The sequence below is a fragment of the Corvus brachyrhynchos genome, unplaced genomic scaffold, assembly GCF_000691975.1.
Source record: "Corvus brachyrhynchos isolate BGI_N302 unplaced genomic scaffold, ASM69197v1 scaffold61, whole genome shotgun sequence".
Lineage (NCBI taxonomy): Eukaryota > Metazoa > Chordata > Aves > Passeriformes > Corvidae > Corvus > Corvus brachyrhynchos.
In genome coordinates, this window is record NW_008236478.1 from 7,755,469 (window position 1) to 7,779,224 (window position 23,756).

The 23,756-nt window shown below is 41.1% G+C and overlaps 1 protein-coding gene across 5 annotated transcripts in view; it reads right to left on the reverse strand.

Annotated features, from left to right (window-relative positions):
* The window catches only part of BTRC (beta-transducin repeat containing E3 ubiquitin protein ligase), a 112,046-nt gene that overhangs the window by 29,559 nt on the left and 58,731 nt on the right, over positions 1-23,756 (reverse strand). The window lies entirely within an intron of this gene.

Sequence of the window (23,756 nt, forward strand, 5' to 3'; positions counted from 1 at the left end):
GGTGGCGCGTGGCCCGGTGGGGCCACCCCGCGGGGAGCCGACGCCCCTGCAGGAAAACCCACTGGCTCGTGCCAGAGCTGCACACAAAGGGCTCTGGTCAGATGGAAAACCTTCAGTAGCAGTTTAACATAAACACTTTATTTAACATGTAGACAGTAAAATGCATTTGGATTCCTAACGTACATATACCAGTTCAATGCACCAACAGCGATGCACCTGTACTCCGTTGGTTTTTTTCCTAAAGAATGGATTGCTGCTAAAATTCATAGGGAATGCGTGAAATGGATGAAAAAGATTGAATTATACCTTGAGAGCAAAGCGAGCTAAAATACACCCTGACATTTGGTAAATGCTTCTTTCACAGAATAAAATATTTTCAACTTTCTGAGCACTGTTAATATCTTGTCAGAAGGAGTCAGCTCAAAGAAGAGTCTCAGGGACAAAACAGAACACTGACATTTCAATTTACTACTTGATAGTAAGATATAAATTCTGTTTTCTAAATGATTTAACTGGAAGAAAAGTGCACATTTTGCATTTCAAGGGTATTCTTTGTCCAAGTAAGATTAACTGTTTGTTGGGAAATTATTTTTTCTTATATTGGTCAAATAGTTCCTATTTCATGCTGAAAACATGTGATTTTCTCTTTCACTGCAACAGTTTAGCACCAGACAGCATTATAATAACAGTCAATATTATTACATCATTTTTACTGACAAAATAAATTTAGAGGTTCTTTGTTAATTATCAAATAATTAAAAATAAATCGCAGATATAAGAACACATAAAACACTGATGTAGGGATGCCATATTTCTGTTCTATGATGATAATTCCAAGCATCAACCTCGCCAGGGGACCTTATTAATTTTAAGGTAAAAAAATGAGCCCCTACATCTCTCAGCAAAGATATCTAGTGAACTAAAAGAAATGCAAGGATTAACTGATTTTACAGGAAAAAGGAAAAACAACAAAAAAGCCTCTTTTCAGCAAGTGCCAAAACAGCAGGCTACTTAGAGACCACAAAATTTAGTTACCAGTAGTAGATTTGGAATGAAGAAGTTTCTCATTTCTTGGGAGTAAATAACTCCTGAACTTCAATACCTCCCAATCCCAACAGCAATCCTGACTTTGGAACACCAAAAACCCCGTAATTTGAAAATACTCAACTGATCACCATATACATTTCATTTTCTTAGAGATAATGCACCTAAATACTCTTTTTAACATTTCTAGCAGAGCTGGATCTTCCTTTGGTAGAAAAAGACAGTAAATAGCTGTCATTTTTAACAAGCAGCTTTTTCTATTTCTAGATTATAGTTTGACTTAAGTTTCTTTGAGAGCACCATCAGTGCTCCATTCTGCAGATCAATGTTTTCAACTTTACTCCTGCTCCTCCGTGTGAATGTGTGGCTGTGGCTGTGTGTGGCAGTGTGTTGCTGCAGTTAAACTGCCTGCAAAACAGGCATCCCAGTAAAAATGCTGGATTAAGACAGTGGGGAGATGTGTAACCTACAAGCTTGATCTCATTTAATTTCTCATTTTGTTTGCTGTGCATCTTACAAAACAGGCTGTCTCTACAAAGCATTTTCTAAAAACCTACACATCTGTCTTTTAATTTGAGAGACTGTGAAGTCTGCCTAATACACTGAGCCTGAGAGGAGTATACAGCTGATGTGCAAAGGCCACAAAGGTGCAGCTCCTTTCACAGGGTGGCACCATGTTCTAGCCTTTCCTTGCCTTCTGAACACCCTTCATCCAGCAGTCTTCAGCTCCCCAATTACTTCTAAAACATTGGTTTGTGGTATCAAACAGAAGTTGCAACATCTGCAAATACAAGTGATGGCTTATGTGTGTACAAATAGATGGTTCAGATGGGACAAAACAATTAATTCTGCCTGAACACAGCCTTCTTGGATAGGAATAATGAGCAAAATAAAGAGTCCATTGACCAGCCTTTTTAACAGCTCTGGAAGTGAAACTCCAGATTTATAAAGTGGTTCTGCTAAGAAAAGCATGCTACAATGTTTATGCCCTAATTAGTGAACATGGGAACACCGTATTTTTTTAGGTTCATACTTCAGCTGCATTCTTACAACGTCATCTTGAGACCTGGCTTGCACCCTTGCCTGTTCTGATTTCCCACCAAAAGAAGTGAGCATAAGCCCAGAGGTGTGCCCAGTAGATCCAATGGTTTGTGCAAACAGGGGGACAAGAGGACAGGACATGCCATGAACACACCAGTTCTGCACAGTAGAGACAGGTAAACTGTCAGGGCTCCCAAACCACTCAAACTACAGTTTAGAACAAAAATTCCAGAATTTGAAGATTCCTGAAAATCTACTGGCAGTTCAGGGAAAAAGGCCTATTAGGAAAAAAAAAACCATTGACTAAACATCATCAAGCATCTGTATTATTAAATTGCCTACAGCCTCTTCCCTCTCTTTATACACTAACCAGGCCTCACCCGAAAAAGAAAAACCCGTTCCACATGCGATCCATACTGCTAGGGTAAATATCCATCCAAATGCACTGTGAACAATCCAATTTTTTATAAGCTTCACTTCCAAAAGTGGCAAAGAAGAATAAGCTCTGGTAGTTTATCATCTGGGAGGAAATTTGGGCATAATAGAGCAAACTACTAAGCTGGAACAGCTGAAGCTTTACCGACTCCCTTTTCACAAAGCCCTGTACGTGAGGGCTGAGAGGTGCCCCAGCTGGCTCTGGGCACCATGACTCATCTGCAGGAATGGCAGAGGTGTCCTCCGACGATGCTGAGCCTGATCTCATAAGCTGTGCCAGGAAACCCAGGGGATTGAGTGCCTCAGGTTGGTACTAGCTCAGGGATCTACGTACCATGCTCCACTGCAGCCCGTAATTACAAGACCATTTCTCCAAATGGCTACATTTAACACAAAGCACATTTGTACGCCCAGTGAAGTAGAAGAGGACTAATATATGAAAAGACTTTAATCTAAATAATGGCTTGCTTGTAGGAAGGTGCAATATTTCAATACAGATAAATAAAGACTGGATAAATCTACTGCTTTGCATATAAAACAAAATAGCTATGGTCTATCACAGCTGTAATCCATGTATGACAAACAAGGTTACTTTTGGTTTTGTTCAGCACAGGGGACCAAGGAGCCTCCTAAAGCACAGAAAAAAAACAAAACCAAGCAACTCCTCTGACTGTAGTACAGCAATAGTGTTTACCCATCAATATGAGTGGTCACAACTTTTATATATTTTTTTTCAATTACATCCTCTAGTCATTGCAGAGGACTTTGTTCAGGCACCTTTCACAGAGTAGATTAATTCAAGTTTTGAGTTCCTCAATGCAAGAAGACATCTCTTAAAGATAAACTATCTACTAGAATATTAAGAATGGCTTAAATGATCCCAGCAAGGTTTGGGATCTTCTCAACCTTCAAGACATCTGCATGCTGAAGCTCTGAAATCTTCAGCATGCAGATGTCTAAGCTTCTGAGAGCTTAGACCACCACTGCAAATTTCAATTTCTCCCCAGGTAAAAGGAAAGGTCTTCTCTTCCACATTCCAGTACCAACAGGCCATACTGGGCTTCTTCCCTCCTTCCAGGACTCATTGGGACCACAGGCTCTGACACAGACAAATGTCCTTTACTGCTTCTCTGCAACTGCAGCATTTCACCTCCAATTGCTTGCACTGCCCATTGTGGTTAAGTCACTGATCTAGACAGAGCCACCTTAACAGGAATTTTGGACGGGTCTTAGTGAAGGGGCGGAAAAAAGAGGACATAATGTTTAATTATAAGAAATGATTGAAATAGGCACAGACATACCCCGGGTGCCTCTGCACTGCAGCAAGCTCTAAACTTGTTATCGTTAATGGTTTAAATTTCACTGTGCTAATCATTTCAGGACACAAGCCTTTCTTGATAATCTAATGAATTATTCCAACATCCTTCAGCAAAAAAAATCCTCCATGACAGCACTAATTACAAGACGTTTTCCCAGTGCTTATGTAAAATATGACAGAGCAGCAGCTTAGGGAATTGCAGAAAACTGCTTCTAATTTCCACTGAGAAACTGACAAACACCTCTCTTTCATCTCTCCCAGCTCTCAAGTAAGATTTAACTTTCTCATTTAGTTAATTACCGAGTGAGGATCATCATTTTCCCGGATCGGAGCGGCACAGAGCCTTTATCGTGTTAACTTGTGAACTTGATCGATGGCTGCTGCTAAAACTTAATAACTTCACCCCCTGGCAAATTGTAAGATAAATATAATAGAAGAAACTCTGACAGTAAAAACCTGCCAGAAATGAGCGCTGTGTTTATGTTTCTTTGCAGGCAGCAAAAAAACAACCGACAGCTTATTACTGGGTGCGTGTTACTTATATTTAAAAGACTCCAGGCAGTTAACTTTCTGCGTACTGTTCAAACTTTACTCACAAGATAAAAGACACTGGGGAAAAAAACCCAAGCAATGGAATGACAAAGGAAGGAACCACGGAGGTGTATGTCCAGGGGCTGAGGAAGGCAGGGAAAGACAGGAACTTCACGATGAAAGCAAAGTCATGCTTGCCTCTATATCTTGAATATTCTTCAAGATTGACCACATCAGAAATGCCCACAGCTGTGAATCCAAACACGAAACTACTTTCACCAGCAGCAAAAGCTTGGGAATTTTGGATCAAGTAAGAAGCATGTGGGAAAAGCAGAGGGATTAAAAAGTACCAGCATGGCCACAAGATTATTTGGTTTGATGCCTGCAAAGGTGCTCTTAGCCAGAGAACCTCAGCCCAGCTGGCTTTCCCAACGTTACTTGTGTGGCCATTGAATTGCTTGCTACTGCCCATGATGAAGTAGCGCTCAATGCCATGACAATGCAACCACAGCAATGTAACAAAAGTGGTGAAATGGAGCTGAGGTATGCCAGCCCTCCATGCTAAAGGCAGAGATAGTTATTTGAGAATCCAGTTTAAAGGGTGTTGTTTGCAGGGCCTAAAGGCAGTTACACAATAATTTAGATGATACAGGTTCAATTTCTATGGCTGGCTTCTTTTTTAGGCTTGTAATTACCAAATGCTGCAGAACTGATTCCCAGACTGCCAAGGCTAAGCAAAGGGGAAAGAAGTTCCTTTGTAGCTCTTCACTGGCAGCTTCCTATAAAAGAACTCCTTTGCTTTGAGAATTGGGGGATGTGAGGGGGTTGTCTCACCATAAAAAACACGATCTCATGAGCCATAGCACCTGAGAGACATGAGTAGGGCAGCCAGCTCCTCATTTTTCTCCTTTGCAGGATGAACCTGCTTTTCCAGTGTTTGAGTTGACAGCAAGGCTACAATGCTAGGTCATTAAACAACTCACTCCATTTACTTTTATTTTAAAAGCTCAGTTTAGAATCTACCCACTTCTGCCCGCCTCCATCTCGCATAACAGCCTCTGTGAGGTTAACCATGGGTTTAGCTCATATACGGACTTACTCACTCAGTACTGAATTACTTTCCACGCTGCAAAGCTCACTGAAACATTCTGAAAAACGAACATAACCCAGAAGTAGATGATCATCAATCACATCTGAGAGTCAAAAAGAAAGCACCATGAAAGAAACCACAGCATCTCTACTGTTTATTTTCAAGAGAAAATTCAAAACACACATACTGAAATTAACAGCACCCAAGGAACTAGCAATTTTGCCTCTCTGGAGCTTTAGGCTGCTTGTCCACATCTGGTTTCTAATCACACTGCAGAAAAGCTTTGATAAGAAAGGATATATCTAGATGAAAGATCACTGGAATTATGCTGGACATAGCAGCCCAACCTGCTGCACTTTCTGAAATCCTGCGAGGGCAATAGTTTTCAGAGGTACTATCTAAGTACCTATGATGTGGTGTCAGCCTGGAGGGCACCTGGCTAAGGATATTACCTCAGACACAGAAGAAAGGGAAAAGGCTGAGTTTGTTCAGGGCCAGGAAAAGCTGCAGACACCAGAGAAGTAACATGCAGAGTCTCTCTAGGGACCGGGGAGACAGGACTGAGCCATGGGCACTTGCACATAGGCAATACAAAGAGCAGCAATAATACCTTGCTGGACAAGATGCTCCCCTCCCACGCTGCTACACAGTAAACAGCAACAGGGAGAGGAGATTAAAAAACTATTCTTTTAAGCTAATACTTAATGTTTCAGACAGGCTAATAAAGTTTAATTGTCTGGAATCTCATAGCTCTTACTGTAAACTTTCCTTCGATATAGGTCTCCCACCTAGATTTTAAGTGTTGACAAAAACCTCCAAAATAAAATTTCTCTGATGCCAGCAATGGATGTGAATTGGGAGTCCCTCTCCTCCTCATCATCTCCACGATGTCTTTGCAAATAACAAGCACTGATGAGAAATCTGCTTGCATCAGCACAGCACTGGCATATGTTATTTTCCCAAACTATGATCCCTGACCAAATGCATATCTAGACATATGGGGGGGAGGGCAGGCACCATCCCTCTTAAAGAGCTAGATTTCAGAGCACACCTTTTACTAACTGTAGAGCGGTAACACACAAATTTCAAAGCAGACACTCCATTAACAACAAATCTCTTTCAGTGGAAACCACCAAAGGAAATGCTTTCTTCCTTGGCATGGCTACCAGAACCAGAGTTGAACTGCTGGGACCATTACATGTTATTACTGTTAATGGAGGGAAGGAATATGCACATTATGACTTGGAGAACCAGTCTACTAAAGTCATCAGGTAATGGCCAGCAGCAGCAAAGTGCTCATTTATGTCAGGGAGAGGCACAAGTAAACAATGCTCTAAACAGCAGTTTCATAGTTTTCTGGAACAGTTGCTTCTGTTTTTAAAACATTCAAGGATGATCTACTGCATGAGTGAAGTTACTGTTTATGGGTGTTACTGTTGATTTCCTTCCTGCTTCGAATGCTCCCCTAACTCAGAGAGAAAGGCAGCCAGGAACAGGTAGGTGGACTCAAGTGATTCAAAACATGGCTGAAGTAACAGTGAAGACTGATACCACTGTGAACAACACAAAAATAGAGGGACAGAATGATCATAAAAATCTGTTATCTGCTTTCCATAACACTATTGAGATTTTCAAATCACCTGGTTCTGCCTATGTAAAGCTTTTAGCACCGAGAAACATGAGCCCTCCAAGGTGGCTTACTCAGTAGTATTTTCCATGAGTTTTTTCCTTTGAGATGCATTTTGCTACCAACAACAAAGAGGGCACACGCACACCAGACTGTTTGGCCAGGGCAACATTAAAGATTCAGAACTGGAAGTCAGGCATATACATGCTGGGTATCATATAACATTTCCCAGCTACAGGAGTACTACATATTTCCAGGCATACTGGAGAGATGTAACAAACAAAAACCCAGCAGCACTCTGGAGAAGCACAAGATTCATGTATGTGCTCTGCTCCCATTGCAAATGTACTCCTTGGATCTGCTGGAGGAGTTGGCTACACGAGCACTCCCTAACCTATTTCAGTCAAAATAAGCTTGTTAGCAGAGACCTGCTATTTAAACTGTCTACGCTAAAACACCTCATCTTAACTGAGAGCAGGTTTGCAGTTTTGCTGACAGATCCTGGAGGGCAGCAACCTGCAGCAGCCAGGCAAAGGCTGCATGGTATTCTTTCCTACCAGTGCAGCCAGATCTAGAAAAGGAATCTCAGCAGCTCACACTGGCTGATATCAATACTACTGCTGTTAGCAGTCACCACAGAGGCAGCTGTAAGAGGACAAATGCATTAAATATTCTTGTACAGTGCTAAGTGAAAGCTGGTCAGTGGGCTGCAGCCAAAATCTTGAGGTTTTGCCTTGTAGCGTCCTAAAACCCCTACAAGATCATCCAATAACCCCACACTCACTAAAGAGCATTGTCTCCTCGAGATGAGCTGTTCTGCTAAACTTTCAGTCAAATGTTACCTTCCTGGCAAACTGGGGTGATTTCCATGGAGGATCCCTAGGATTGCTAAGGAAGATGAATGTATTTGGCCTGGAGAAGACTGGGGGCTATCCACCAGCCTTCCACTACCTAAAAGGAGGTTACAGAGGAAAGAGAGACAGAATCTTTTCAGAAGTGCATAATGACAGGAGAGGGGCAACAGCAGCAGGCTGTAGCAAGCAAAGCTCTGGACATTAAAAGGAAGACTTTAAAAATTTGAGTGGACAAAGTTCCAAGCAAAATGAACTGGTTGTGAAGTAATCCTCCTCTGAACAGGCAGTTGAACTGGAGACCTCCAGAGGTCCATCCTACCTTAAAATTTTCTTTGACTTTATATTTTAAGATGGGTACCTGGCAAGAGATTCATGAGCTGAGGAGCAGATTCCAAAAATACAAGCTTAAGGACAATGAATTCTGTATCTTCAGGGATTGCATTAAGTTGGGTTAGGCCAATTGCTGCTATGTAAAAGCACATGACAGAAGAAAGGCAGAAACCAGTACCCTCTGCTACAGCAGCTGACCAGCTCTAACAGCACTTCAAGAAGGCATATTCAGCTCCACAGCTGTGCAGACTTTGTCCCTATCAGCTGACACTCAAATTGCACAACTCAGAAGCCCAAGTCACAGACTGTTACAGTAGGGATTCCTCCTTGGCTCAGTGTTTAGCTGCCAATAATCTTTCAGAAAAATACCTCAAACTAAAGGAGGAAAGGAGCTTTCCATTATTCTTCTCCCTATAGCAGACTCAATCAAAGAGGATGCATTTGAACGTAGCATATAAGGAATATAAATCCCCCAGTAAATTGTGGCAAAACAGAACTGCTAACCTCACTTGGTCCTTCAACATACTGTATTTTCCACATAACGTTCCTTCAAAATCATGATTCTGCTGTTACTTTTAGTGAGTTTGTTAACAAACAATGAAAATAGCATCAGTTCACCTACATTTCCCCCTTTCTACAAATAAAAACCAAGTTTCCTTTTCTTCTTTTCATCCCATTTCTAAGAGTTACTTTCTTGTCATATCAAGAATGTTATCAGTGTGAAGCATATGATGTGAGAAATTTCTTCCATTTTCACACACTGATGCATCCCATTGTAAATGTATCTAACAACCACCACTGCTTTCTATAACTTCTACTATAATAATTGGATAAACATCTAAGAACCTATTACACGCTGAGTAAAGTAGCTTCTACTTCCAACAGTTTAAAATGTATCCTCTTTTAAGTATCATTAGGTCTTCTGTGGTGACAGTTTTTCTCCTTTGTGAAAGGAAAGGACTATTAGACTTTAGCACTCACTATTTGCTAAACACCTCTGTGGTATCTCTCACTTGTTTTCTGTATTTTCAGGTAGCTCACAATAGTCTGCATTGAATCTAATAATAGAACACTCACAAACACACTATTTGCATCTTCTCATCTAGGAAGAGCAATTTGGGCTTATGCCTGGAAAAACCATATGCAACCTCCTGCCATAAAACAAAATTAAAACGTCAAAAGAAGTCAACGCTTCCTACCACAGCCCAAACTCTGAGATGCACCATTGACAGCCTGCTCCTCGATAGAGGGGTTAGAGCTCCCTCTAGCACTCTCCAAATAGAAGAGCCATAGATGCTAAACTGTGACTATCTAATCTCACTCAAAGCAGTCTTGGGTACTGTTGTTTGTAATTTTTACTTGATTTACTTTTTTTGTCACATGCATAATTAAGAACACATCCACTAATTTATCTGAAATTCAAGAGAAACAAGTGTCATTATAAATTCCCTCTATAACCGATTAAAAATACTCAGACTGCTGTAATTAACTGATCTCTACTTTAAAATGTAATTTAGGACAAGCTGAAGGATTATCATGTCAGCTGTGTGTACAATGTGAAGTGTAGCAAGAAACTAAATGAAAAAGTTGTTGAAAATTTTTAATTTTCATGGCATAAAAAAGTCTTACTACCTCACCCCCCTTTCAGCTGACAAACATCCCAATGCAGCTGACTGCAGTTGTGAATTACGTGCTTCTATTTCACATTAAATATTGAGTAACGCCGCTTAAGTAAAACTAAAAAGGTGCAACACTGCTGAGTTCTGCACAATGCTGAAGACAGAAAAAAATCCTTATTAATTCTTGATAAACTGAAAGCTGGCAGTACAATGTAAAAATTAGAAAGGAAAATGGGAGCCAAGTCTTTCCACTTTTACTCCTATGTCTCCCACTGTCTTCCTGTGCTGCCATAGGCAAGTCACTCCTCTTCATTTCACAAGTCTATCAGTTAAACAGATGTGTCCCAACACACTTCACACAAAGACAAAGCACTGCTTAATGCTGGGAACCAAGCCTCTGCACCAAAGGTGCTCGTTGAGGGCAATGTCACAAAGTGACACCACATGAGTGTAAACTTCCCCTCAAGCATCAGCAAACAAAACTGTCATGCAAAAACGAAAACAAAACAGACTCGTTAGTAAAGGTGTGGTCTCACTTCACCAGTTAGAAAAAATGCAGCAGTACTAATTGTTTCCACAGCCTTCCAAAGCAGAATAAAAAGTCGCGTGTGTTATGAAAAAATTTCACATTGAATTTTCTCGAACTGAGATACCCAGATACCACCCCAAAATCAATACAGACATGGCAACAACTCACATCCCGAAGGTAAGTGCCCTAGGGAGGACATGCTTTAGGTAAGTTTCTTTACTCATCACAGCCATTCTGACGTGTAACCACTGGGGGACTTCAGAACATCGCCTGGGTTTAGAAGTTTGTGATTTTAATATTTGTATGTGACAGAGATGAGGAAATACAGTAGGATGTGTTAGGCTATCCACAACTACGTTTTTATGTCTCTGACAAGTCCAATAAGAAAGACTAGAAGTAACCAGACCCGAGTAGATGACAGAAGCACCTGACCAAAACTTCCCAACATCGCCTGCCGATGTCCCTCAGTCCCATCTGACAGCTGTCCTTGCCATTTTGGGCCCGAACTCTGTACACAGTCCTGCTGCTGCACCCAGATCCTGACACACAGACCTTCCTTCTGCAGTACAGATGGCATCCAAGGCCGTTCCTTTTATCCCCTTAAGAGGTCTTGAAGAAAAGCACTGGCAACAACTTCTCTCTTCCCACACCTCTTGCATGTGGCAGGAGAGGATTACAGTGCGACATCTGACCTGTCCAGCAGCAGCAAAAGGACATCTCAAGTGAAAGCAAGATCTCAGCAGTTGCAGATCCATTAGTTGGGCTGGTGACCTTCAGCCGGGTGTCTCTTGGGCTGACACCACAACCCATCTGTTCTGCCCCCACCCCCACAGAGCTGTGGCTTGGGTCTGAATGAGACAGGTAAAAGGTGGTGCTGACAACACTGCAGGAAGACAGCAGCAGCAGTTCCCCCCCATACATGACCAAATACTGAAACTTTTGAGACCTGTGATTCCTTCTGTATATTAGCAGCAATATATCTTCCTTTTAGGAAAACAGCTTGCAGCTGTTTTTGTGTCTTTGTTACTTCAAGACTACATAACTTGATGCGGTCCTTGGTGCTATCTTAGGAGATAAAGGCAGGCAACAGCTAGGGGAAAATGTTGCCCTTCTCACGCAAAGAACGTGCTGGCTTCATTTCTGGGTGCAGTCTGAGACCTCAAATTATAGGTAGATGTTCTGTAGATGTAAAACCCAGGAGAAGTAGGTACCTGGCAGTGAAGCTCACTTGGGAGTAATGAATTCAATATTGGCTCTGCCATGAGCAGAAGGCTGGACCTTGTGAGGTCTTTTCCAACCTAAGTGACTCTGTGTTACTAACCTCACTATCAAAGTTCACATACACTTGACAGGCTTTTGGATAGTTATAATTGTCAGATGTTGATGTAGTTCATTTATCATAAGCAAAATCTGAAACTCTTTTTAAAAGATGCTGTATAGAGAATTATTTTTAATAAGAGTTTCCAACTCTAGGGCTCACAAAGCCTTTGCTGTTCATTTTTTGCAGCAACCAAAGACCAGGTTCTTCAAGAATACTGCAGATGCACCTGCCCTCTGGCTTTACAAGTTGAGAGCAGGCAGTATTCATCTGTTCAGACATCCAATACTGACTTTCAATTACATCTGTCCAACTATTTAAAAATTTTCAAAAACTGTCAATTTTTCTATGATGCATGTGTTCTCTAGGAACTTCAGCTGATACTCTCCACAAACTATTAAATTCCAAACTTATCTTCACTTATGACCTGAACCAGTTTCAAAACTCAGGTTTTACAATGAATTAACTGCCTGTGAAGTCTAATCATCTGCAACCTTCTAAATCAAGCCTTGAAATACTCCTATTACAACCCACCTCAGAACTATTTGGGGTTACCAACAGATTACCCCAGAATAGGGCTGACAGATCTAAATCAACATGGCAGGAGAAAAACCTGCTTCAGCTCTGTAGTTCACACAATTTTGTAAAATCCAGTGACTTGAAAGAAAACAAATGCACATAATTGGCATTAATTAAGAACACTTTTATTATCTACAATCAAAGACCTATAAGGAAGGTTTACTTGTCAGAGAGGGAGCTTTCTTTGCTGAGAAATTACAAGTCTTAGTTAATTAACTGATTTTTTGTAGTATAGTTGTTAAGTGGTTTACACTTTTATTTTCTTCTAAATGAATGTTAGTCTAAACATGAAAGCAACTGTTTAAAGTGAGAGAAGTGGGGTCAGAAAAAACAATGCTGAAATATTGTGGTAATGTTTTAACTAAATTCTCAGTTTGTCATCACTGTTACAAAGGTTTCATTGTGTGTTGAGAAGCAACAGGAGTTTTTCACACTCTAATGTTATGAAGACAGTTAAATCTGAACCTGTGCACACACATTTAGGATAGACCTATTGTGTTTCACAAATTCAGGGCATCAGGAAAACAAGTTTGCCTGTTGGGCACAGGACCCAAACAGCTTGGTTACACGAGTTGAGCAGGTAAGGACTACTTGCATGTCAAGATTCATTATTATGGTAAAATAAGTAACTGCAGCCACTTTGAATCCTATTTTCAGGACTGTGAGAGCAACTACTTTGCTGCTCATTTTTAATTTTCCTCAACAGTAAGGTTCAGCAACGTATACAGTGACTACTGCTGTCTCCCTCCAAGCTGCAGCCTCAACTAAGCCATCGGTTACAAGCAACAAGGGACTGCCTGCCTGCCTTGCTGAAGTTATCTTAGGTATGAGCTTCCACAGGCAGACTAATTCAAATCTATTTTTGTAAATTACAGATTGTGTTAAATATACATGAAGGAAAATATGGAACAGTTGCTTTTACTGCACAACATGAGTTATTTCCCATTACAAGTTCCCTCCGAGAAAACTGTAAATTTTAAAATCTTCCAATTAGTGGCAGTGACTACTGGTGATTCTGTATTCCAGTCAAGCAGTAGTATTTGCTGAGTACTGCACAGGGCAGAAAAATATTCCAGGAAAATCAAGAGACCATGATACCTGACAATAACAAGTTGGAGTATGCAGTGATTTGTCCAAGCTTCCTCTTTCTTTCAGAAGGATGCAGGTTGTATCACTGCATCAGCCAGAAGGATTAAATCTTTACATGTATGTAAGACTGTCAATACCTGAAGTACAGTTCAAGGCAATAATTCGACAACTTTTGCCTAAAAGAGAGTGATCAGAAAAGTAAACATAAATAATTTTTTCCTAGAAAACTAAGTCCTCAACCACAAATGCTTTCTCTTCCATTTCTTAAATCATACCACTCCCAAAGGACCATTCAATTTGTCCTAATAAAAAAGAAGTGGGTATGACAGCTCTCTAAAACTGTATGTGGATAAACATCAAAAATGGAACAAGAACTATTAAAACAAAATGAAGAAACAAAGAACCACTGGTACAATCTCTCCATGAATAAACTAGCTTGGAAACTCAGTAGAGGATTTCCAGTCATTAGAACAACTGGGTTCTGGAAAAATCTTCTGATGGAAACAATGAAAAAAAGACCACAGACCAGACTGTAACTGGTTGTAAGATGGAACTTCCTAAGTTCACTAAGGGGACAAAGTAGTATCTACAAGACAAGAGGCTGGAACCAGTGACCTGCAAGATCCCAGAAGGTGGAATCATGGAATCACTGAGGTTGGAAAATACCTCCCAAATCATCAAGTCTATCTGTTAACATTGCCAGGTCCACCACTAAACTAAGTGCCACATATACAAGCTTTTTAAATATCTCCAGGTCTATGACTCAGCTTCCCTGGGTAGCTTGTTCCAATGCTCCATAAACAATTCAGTGAAAAAAGTTCTCATAATAGCCAATCTAAACCCCCCCTGCACAACTTGAGGCCATTTCCTCTTGTCCTGTCGCTTGTTACTTGAAGAGGCTGACCCCACCTCAGTACACTCTCCTTTCAGGCAGTTGTAGAGAGTGATAAGGTCTCCCCCCAGGCTTCTTTTCTCCAGGCTGAACCCCCCCAGCTCCCTCAGCCACTCCTCATTTGGCCTGTGCTCCAGACCCTTCACCAGCTCTGTTGTCCTCCTCTGGACTTGCTCCAGCACCTCAATATTATTCTTGCAGTGAGGGGTCCAAAACTGAACACGGGATTTGAGGTGCAGCCCCCACCAGTGCTGAGTACAGGGGGATGATCACAGTCCTGGTCCTGCTGGCCAAACTACTGCTGATACAAGCCAAGATGCCACTGGCCTTCTTGGCCACCTGGGCGACTGGTGGCTCATGATCAGCTGCTGTTGACCAGTATCCCCCGGGCCTTTTTTGCCGGGCCGCTTCCCCGCCACTCTGCCCCCCCCAGCCAGTAGCACTGTGTGGGGTTGTTGTGACCCAAGTGCAGGATCCAGCACTTCACTTTGCTGAACCTCATACAGTTGGCCTTGGCCCATCGATTCAGCCTGTCCAGATCTCTCTGTAGAGCCTTCCTACCTTCAAGCAAACCAACATTTCCACCCAATTAGTGTTGTCTGCGAATTTACCGAGGGTACACTTGATCCCCTTGTCCATATCGTCAATAAAGATGCTAAACAGAGCTGGCTCCAATACTGAGCCCTGGGGAGCACCACTGGTAACTGGCCACCAGCCGCATTTAACTCCATTCACCGCCACTCTTTGGGCTTTGCCACTTTCTCCAGGAGAATACTGTGGGACATGATGTCAAAGGCTTCACTAAAGTCTAAGCAGACACATCCACAGCCTTTCCCTCATCACAGATCAGGCTGGACAAGCAGGACTTGCCTCTCATAAGCCCATGCTAACTGGGCCTGATCACCTGTTTGTCCCATATGTGCCCTGTGATGATCTGTTCCATGACCTTCACCAGCACCAAGGTCAGACTGATGTGCCTGTAGTTCCCTGGATCCTCCTTCCAGCCCTTCTTGAATAACAAAGCAGGTAACGTCTTGCTCTGCAGGAGGACATTCATCACTTCATAGCTCAGAGCATACCTGAGAAGGCACAGATGCAAACTTGCTGATTGTTAACTAAGCAAAGTGACTTTCAATGAGTACAGAACATTGATGGGACTGTGGACTCCAATTTGTTAATACACAAAGATGGGGCTTCATTCCTCTCTCGTGGATGACTGAAAGAGCTGTCAATTTTCAGTCTGGCATGTGCCCAGTGAGCTTAAGCCTATCTGACATTTATGAAATGTACAACCTACACCTTTCCACCATGTGCTGAACTGCTAAGTTGCACACGACACGCAGGAACACTATTTATTCTGGTGAGGTTTTATCCATCGATCTTGCCTCCAGGAAACTCCCAAGTAACTTCACATTGCCCTGAGGCCATATTCACTGTGCTTCTCACTGGTTTCACAGGACATCCTGCATGATGTCTGATGCATTTACAATAAATGTATTACATGGGAACAGAGATATCTCTTTTCATACCTTCACTGCATCCAGGTAAACTCTCACAGATCTGGGACAAACCTTTAAGTTCTTCATTCATGTGATGTTTGGATGTCAGATGAAGATCCAGATGTGAGTAATGTAAGTGACTTTAGTGTCCCTGCTATGGAGGCACTTTTGCTGGAGGAGTTCCCTTCAAGTCACTTACCGGGAAGATCAGGCCAAGATCTGCTGGGCAGCAACATGTTGTAACTATGAACTCCATTTTCTCCAGGGCCAATTGTCTATTGTTTCAGCAATTGGAAGAAAAGGTACATGGTTGATTTCAATATTGTTGCTGTCTTGTGCCTTTAACTGACCAGTTATATGGGTATAGATTGCAGTGTCTATCCAAAAACTCCTGGGATTCCAAAGAGCACAAACTCAGACAGGTGCCAGCTGGATCCCAGTACAGCTCCAAATCAACTCTTACAACCATCAGGATCAAAACCTATCCTGCCAGTTGATAGTGATTTACTTTGAGAGAAGGGAGATGGAGGCAAGTGTCTGACCTCCACACAGACTATTTATGTTGAGTAACTTGAGGTCCCACGTAAGATGGAAAGTTCTTTAGTGCAGTATCAGGAAACTCTGAAAGAAAATGTGTCTCCACCTGAGGATAGGATTTGAAGCCTGTTGATCTGGTTTTTCATAGTAGAAGGGATTCTACTTGTCAGTACTTGATCCAAAGAAGTTACTATGGTAAAAAATTACCAGAAATAAAGGAAGTTACATATTTGGAAGTAAACCAAGGACAAGACATCAGGTTGTCCAATGATAAATACTTTTTCTATTATGCATTATTGTAGGATACAAGACTGCAGACTCAACAGTATATTGTATCAGCTGCTCCATTTCCCAGCTGATAACTTATCTATGCAATGTATAAATTCACATTTCTCTGACCCCACCTTCATGGGAACTACAAGATGTATTTCAGGAACCAGTACTTTAAAATATGCATTAATTTCGTTAGTACAGCTAAGGTTTTATGTCTTTAAAGAGAAACTACATTCTGAAACAGTTTATAAGTAACTGTTCAGCTAATAAAGAAACCTTAATAGGTAAACTTACAAAATTATTTGTCTTAAAATAAATGTTATCCTTGTGTTTTAAAATTATTAACAAAAGAAGTTTAATGTACTTACACTTTTTAGAGCAGATACCATGTTTCATTACCCAAGAAACAAAATTACTATGTATCACATGTTGACTCATACTGCATATATGACAGTTAAAATTAAGTGAAAATTTTGAATCTCAAATTTTAAAGTGTTTCACCTATAATAAAGACTACTGCATTAAGAAAAGAAGGATTTCTGTGGAAGAGTAATACCATGTGTAGAAGAGTATAAAGAAGAGTATTGCTAATACAGCTACAAAAAACATACAAAACCTTTTAATATATGAAATTTACTATTACTTTTCAACACGCAAAAGTCAGTCTAAATTGAGTCTGAAAATTGTAACGCTGTTTAACACAGCTTTTTATAAAAAATAAAAAAAGAGAGAAATTTAAAAAAAGAATGTTGCTGATATTCTGTCAACAGTAGACAGTTTGCTAGCCCTCAGAGAGCAAAGAAAGAAATGATAACTGGATTAAGTAAAATATAGATAGTTTCCCTAGAGATAGGAACTTTCTAACATGTAATGCAAACAGGCTTGGTTTTTGCTTCATCAACAGTATTCAGAAAGGCTTTTGGTGTGCTGGACAATGCATATATATTCTAGGTAGACCACAGGAGCCCAGCATTCTGCTTGGGAACATTACAGGGAAAATGCTTTCAGAACTTCCGTTACTTAAACATAGCCTGGTGTGTGCTTGGTTCCCCGAGACCTTCCTTCTAGCAATGTGTTTATGGGGACTCTTTGGAAGCTACAGAGCAGGGTGAAAAGAGAGGGAAGGGTTCTGGGAAGATTTCTGCCTGTATAAGCTCAAATTACTTAATACTTTTTTTTATTAGGTTGAGACTAGGCTGGCTTGTCCATACAATGTCACTTGCAGCAGCATGCCCCGCAGGAGTTTGGACAGGGATTCTGGGTAGTTTCCTCAAAGATGAAAGCCACCTCTTTCCGGAGAGGAGTCTTGGTGGGGTAAGGATCTCTTTAGATACTCTTTAGGTCCCAAAAGGCTGTAACCCCCTGAAAGCACACACAGCATTGCCTGAGAACTTGCCTGTGCATCAAAGCCAAGTGGCCTTGGCCTTGTAGTGGCCTCAGGCCACCACTAGCTGGACAGGAGTAGGTATATTGCTCTATGGGGTTCACTTCCATGTCAGTCCTGATGTTCAGAAAGTTATATTCATATGAGGAGCATTTTAAAGGGAGTTTGATAAAGAGAAGATGGTTCTTGAACTTGTGATTAAAATTGGTGGGAGTCCAGAAAGCAAGCACGTACCTACGTGAAAGATGCGCTTGTAGTTGCAGCAGATGTTAACACTGTCAGTAGAGCTACAGGACAACTTTTACTCCTGGCTCTCTGCAGGTTCCTGCCAGAGTGTGGCTAACACATCCCTTTTCTCCTGAGATACTACGCAGCTGCTTCATAGGGTGTTGCAGAGTTATGTCCAAGCTCCCTAAGCTCACTGAGCCTCAAGGAGAAGGCACTAAGCAGTAACACTCTACACACAGCTCTTGTGATCCTGAAAGATGGCAGACAAAAACATCAGAGAGATCAGATTAAAAAAAGTGAAGACAACTACCTCAAAGAATGACTTTGCCCCCAGCTTGCTGTGAAGACAGTGTTCTCCAGTCTCAAAGCAGCTCTCAAACTAAAGGCCCCAAAACAGAGAGAGCCAGTGTAGGGATGAAAAAGAGAGAGGCAGGAAATCTGCACAGAGACAATGCAGAATGCAGACAGTGCAATGTGAAAAATATGTGAAATGCTTTAAATCAAATTAACTGAAAATAGTATCAAAAAAACCCAAAACCAAACAACCCAACCAAGAAATTCAACACTGGTAAAAACATACACTTGCAAAACCCAGTCAGGAGCTAGAATGAAATTATTTTATTAGGTTAAAAAAGAATTAGTATTAGCTCTATGTTCATTTTAACATGTATGTAAACATTAACAATCCCAAGGCTGCCTATTAATTCACAAGTGGCATATTTACAGTATTTATGATATTATACCCCATGTTGGGACATCCCATTACAGAGTCACGGTGTTAAGCTCCATACTTAAGGTGGATTCTGTAATGCATTGCATCTTTCCAGTTACTCTCCTGCTGTATGATTACTTTGGGGCAAGAATTTACCACTTGGTTTCTGCCCACAGGGGAATCTCTTTGGAAACTGACAAACTGATTTAAGCAGCTGTGGAATAATTTACTGGGTCTTGAGTTTTACTAAAGGAGAACAAAAGGTTTTGAGAGCTTTCAGTGTTTTATGCCACAAGAAGAAGAATGTTTGGCTTAGTAACTGTCCACTTTCTCTTAGACTTTCCTCTTGCCTCCCACAAGGATCATATTTGACTGCCACTTGAATGCAACCATTGGTAAGTGCATCTTTCCCAGGATGCAGGTCTAACACAGCCTTTTAAAAATGTAGATGGTCCTGGGGAGAGAGAAGACACCCCAACAACAGAGCCCAAATCAACATTAGGTGTATATAAACAAAAATAGTGCTTAAATACAAAACATGCTTCAACTGATAGCATGTTTCCAGATTCCCAAAAGTCAAACAAGGAAATGTTAAGCAGCATTATCCTTTTACAGATGACAGAACGGAGACAGAAAAGCAGAATATGACAAAGATAACGGATATCTCAAAATCTGGGTTCATAATTCCTAATCTAATATTCCTCCTGCGAGACCTCATTGCTTACTATAAATAAACTATTTCCTCCCTAGATTTCAGTTGTTGAAGTAACTTTTGAACTCTCTGCAAAAAAGGGATGCTGTGGGTCCAATGCTCACCCCAAGAAACACTGGAAGGATTAATCAAGGTTTGTGAAGCACGGAAACTGCAGGGGAAACCCCCAGGAGGAAGTCTGTATTTCCATATTCTGACCAGGACTTAAAACGCATGCAATAAATACAGCCTGGGGCACAGAACAAGCAATACGAATAAAATAAAATATTGAACAGCTGTTTGTTAAGTGAATACTGTTCATCCCACACACCAAATTTTATTTCTGCCTCAGGCTGCAGGGAGTGGGAGGCTGAAGTAGAATGTTTCTTCAAAGGGTTAAATAGTGACAAAGTTATAAAAAATTGAAACTGTTTCTTGCAAAGGAAAATATTAAGACAACCTTTACAGGCAGAACCGCAAGCCCCACTCATTATTATATTAGAAATACAATTGGTTAGATAGTATAGAAAGTCTACAATTTACCAGGTTAACTTCTTTGTGGAGATGCACTGTCTTTCAGGCTACAAAAACTATGTGGACACCACCAAACACATACAAAGCTCTCATTTTTTAAAGAGGGGTGAGAAGGAAAGAGGTTACATCACTCTTACAAACTAGGAAAGTTCCAAACACTGCAGTGAGCAAAGATGGTGAGATCTGCCTGGAACTAAACCCCAAAGGAGCCAACCTCACCCAGAGCAGCTTTCCTTCCCAGCATGCTGCCTAAAGCAGGCAACACGAAGTTGCCGGTGGGTGTGAGCTCACAACTCACACAAACAGCCCATACAGGTTGCTGGATGCAGGGCGCTGACTTTTGCTGTCTCTTGCAAACTGACAAGAGTTTATTTGCTTTTCAGCATCAGAAAGTAGAATACCTAAAAGTAAAGAGAGCCTGTGTCCTGATTAGAAAAATGAAAGGAAAACAGCACAGCTGCTGTGCACAGAGTGATGGAGCCTCACTCTTCTACCACTACAACTTCTTTGGGAATTAAGGGGAAGGAGAATTGCCTGAAAACGACAATACAAAGAGCAAGGCAGGAAGAACAGGAACCGTGGTAATCAGAAGTAGCTACACTCCCACTGCAAACATTATTTTCTAACATTTCTTATTTTCCTTTCCAGAAATTGCTCTGAAAAACATTTTCCTAAGACTGGTATTCAGAACTGACAGCCATTAACTCCAGTGTCTCTTTTTAGAATGTACTTGAGAAAACTCTGATTTTCTCAAACCACTAGGAAAAAACCCCAAGTCAATCTTAGCAATTACAGCAGTCAAATATTTTTAATTATAATTTCTTGTTGTTAAGTGAATAACCCGAAAAATACTGGGGCAAAAAAACACATCGAAAAAAAACCACCAAAAAGGAGCACTAGAAAATCAACCCAGTATTTGATCTCTCCTCTTTTTTTGCTGCTGAAAGCCACATGGCACACATAGTATTTTTAACTGAGGAGTGTCTCGTTTCAAATATATACTGAGGAATCTTATTTCAAACATATACTAAATAAGGAGAGGAGTATTAAAACAGGCAGTCCCTTACTCTAATTTTATCCATCTCCCTCCCCTTCTTTCCTTGATGCAGTGAAACTTTAACACCAAACCCTGTCTCTCTCTCTCTCTCCTTTTTTGTAAACAGTGATCAACATTTTCCTAAATGACCCCCGAAACAACCTACTTCGAAACTACTCATTAGTAACAGCCACGTTTGCAGTATTAACCTGGATGTGGCTGTTTATTAAGATCTTTTAAGGGGGTTAGAATGAAGACACACTGCCGGTGTACAGGGAGCACAGAAGGGGTAATTTAAAACCCATGTTTTTCCTCCCCCTCACCGAAAACATGCCCAGCATTGTGCAGCTGTGCTGCCAGCTTCATCACTCCCTCCATCTCCACTCTTGCTAATTAAAAGGTTGATCACAGAACAATGCTCTTCTCATTAATTTCGGCTTTCTGATTGGGCAGGATTCCCACTCGCTCCGCCTGATCTTTTCCACACTGCTGAAGTTAATGTGACAGGAGCCCGAAGATGGATTACCCGCTGCCATATTGCCCATCACCTCCAATCAGCAGCTATCGGGGTAAACTGATTGTTCTAATTTGCTCTCATTATTTTTACAATATCAGGAGAAAATAACGCACACAGCTCACTGTCAAAGCCGTGAAAATCAGCCATTAGTTAAACCCAGACACTGAGTGGCTTTATTAGAAGCACTGCAGTTTATTGATTCAGCTTCGGTAAACTAAGATAATACCTGTCCTCTTTAAACACACTTTTTTAGGTGCACTTACGTAGCAAGAAAATATTTATTAGGATACTTTTGGAAATGCTTGCTGTCTCAGCCTGTTATTTTGATACGCTGGCAGACAACAAAGATTAAGAACAATGGAAGCTTGACTTCCACATAAAGAAGGGCAAAATATGCAGCATTATCCTCACGGCAGCCTGCATGCACGTCTCAGCTACTCTTCTACAGTTTAAATAAAAATCATCTCAGGACTAGTATGACAGGTGAATATGTAAATACACCCCAAAATCACACAAAATACAGTACTACCATAAAGGCAGACATGGTACAGGCATAATTGTATGAGCTGCATGTACAAGGTCAGTGATTTAGTTTGGGGTTTGTTTTTTTTGCTGGGGTTTTTTTGGCTATGCAAAAGAACCTCTCTAGCCCAGCATCAAAACACAGGGACTGAGAGCAGAAGGTCCAAATAAGGGAAACTGTTTTGTATGGCTGGGAACTACTTTTTCCCTATGTAAAGGCATTGTGCTGCCACAACTTGGGAACGGGATCAGAAATGTCACTCCACACTGAAGCCTCACAGGATCTCAGAGCTAAGAAATGAATAAAGTATTGTTAGCAGTATGAAATAAGGCATTTTTACACCACAGCAGTGTTAAGAAAATGCTGAAAATCCTGGACCTCTTACTGTCTCTGTGCTATACATAAAGGACCTACATTATCTTGCCTGCTGCCTATCTGCATCCTAGCAAAGGGAAATGCTAAATAATGGGATTAACAGAAATACGGTACTTTAAATCTTGCTAAACATAAACCTTAAACTGGTGTCTATGATGCTCTAACTGGCAACGTACTCCAAGAGTGACAGGCAGAGCACAGCAGACTGATTTTACTTTTAAATAATATCTAAATTAGATTAGTTCTTTGTGTAGATCTGCATGAACCAGAGGGGACATTCATCATTGTGCCAAAAAAGTTAAATTCACTGGGGTACGCTCAAAGTGAATGGTTCTAGACCTACGTTTTATCTCTCAGACACATCATCAAGATGCTGTGCCAATATGCATGAAGTCAGCTAGGAGCTGCAAGAAAGACAACGGGAGAGTAACTGGATAGCAGAAAAGGTTTAATTTTTTCCTCTGTAGATTATGAATTGCTTGGGACAGGATCTGTGGTTTCTCTGTCTTGTAAGCACAGAGCATCCCTTTCAAGACTTGAGCTTCTTTTTTAATATTTAAACAGCTTAAATATAAAGAAGGGTATTCTCCTCCCTCCCCCTCCAAACCAGATGTAATTCTAGTTCCCCCTCCTCCCCCTGATGTAATTTAAAATGCTACAGTTTTCATTACTGCTTTTTAATATTTTTAAATCCTCATCAGCTAGAGCCTTGCGTTTGGGGGTTGGTTTTTCCTCCCTCCTAGAAAAGCCACCTCCTAGCTTTGTTTGGTATCTCTTTCGACCCTTGCTAATGGTGTTCTCTTGGAGGGGCGTGCCATGCTTTTCCCCTTAAAATTCCTGCACTGAAAGACTGCACCACACCACACTCCACAAAACGTGCTGATGGCACAGATTACAAGCCCCCAGCCGAACACTCCAGCCCCCACCATTCGGGCAGATTTATGTGGGCTCTTGCCGACGTTATTACAAGTCAGAGTTTATTGGGAAATTGTTACATTATGCGGAGTGTCTAACAAATTGCTTATGCTGCTATAATTGGATTACAACAGCCGCTTGCTCCCACCGGTAAGATTAGGCAAGTAGGACTCCTGCCGATCTCTGAGCGTTAGCAGTAATTTTATTTTCCTTGCCTCTCTCTTTCCTAACAACAT